This window comes from Schistocerca americana, chromosome 11 (genome assembly GCF_021461395.2).
Source record: "Schistocerca americana isolate TAMUIC-IGC-003095 chromosome 11, iqSchAmer2.1, whole genome shotgun sequence".
Classification (NCBI taxonomy): domain Eukaryota; kingdom Metazoa; phylum Arthropoda; class Insecta; order Orthoptera; family Acrididae; genus Schistocerca; species Schistocerca americana.
Window position 1 is genome coordinate 127,759,304 of NC_060129.1, and position 929 is coordinate 127,760,232.

Sequence of the window (929 nt, forward strand, 5' to 3'; positions counted from 1 at the left end):
GGCATTTTATTGTGAATAGCAGAGTATTCACGTAGATGTAGATATCGCAAGCTCTCACACATGTCTCTTCACCAGAGGGGAGCTGACAAAACTTCATTGAACTGTTCTTCCTCATACACCTTCCGACTTCCGTCTGTTTGGACAAATGAAAGATGCACTCCGTGGAAGCAGTACGTGGATTATTGGGGAGGTTACTGATGCAGCAAGACTGTATGATGTCGACCTGATTAGTGGTGCCATGTGGGCATTGAGTCCCTCCCAGGAAGGTGGCGTACGGCTGTCGCACTGAGCGGAGATTATGTTGGAAATATAGGGTTTTGTAGCCAAAAGAGTGGGGAATAATATGGTGTATTGGAATCCTGAATAAGATCAGCCTGTTTTCAGAAAGAATTGTATTCCATTACTTGCTGGTCATCGGCCTTGCCGCAATGGTAATATCGGTTCCCGTCAGATCACCGCAGTTAAGCGCTGTCGGGCTGGGCTAGCACTTGGATGGGTGACCATCCGGTCTGCCGAGCGCTGTTGGCAAGCGGGGTGCACTCAGCCCTTGTGAGGCAAACTGAGGAGCTACTTGGCTGAGAAGTAGCGGCTGTGGTCTCGTAAACTGACATACGGCCGGGAGAGCGGTGTGCTGACCACACGCCCCAACAGATCCGCATCCAGTGACGCTTGTGGTCTGAGGATGACATGGCGGCCGGTCGGTACCGTTGGGCCTTCATTGCCTGTTCGGACGGAGTTTAGTTATTACTAGTTGAACGGCCCTCGTAACTGCCTATAGAAAATAATTATACAGAAACAGCCTGAAAAGCTTGCAAGGGTGTTGCAAGGTAGGTTGTGCTGAGAAACAATTGTTAAGAAAAAATTCGTTTACGAGTTAATTAGCATTGAAGTTGGTCAGTCAGGCAGTTGCGCGCGCAAATCCAAGCGGC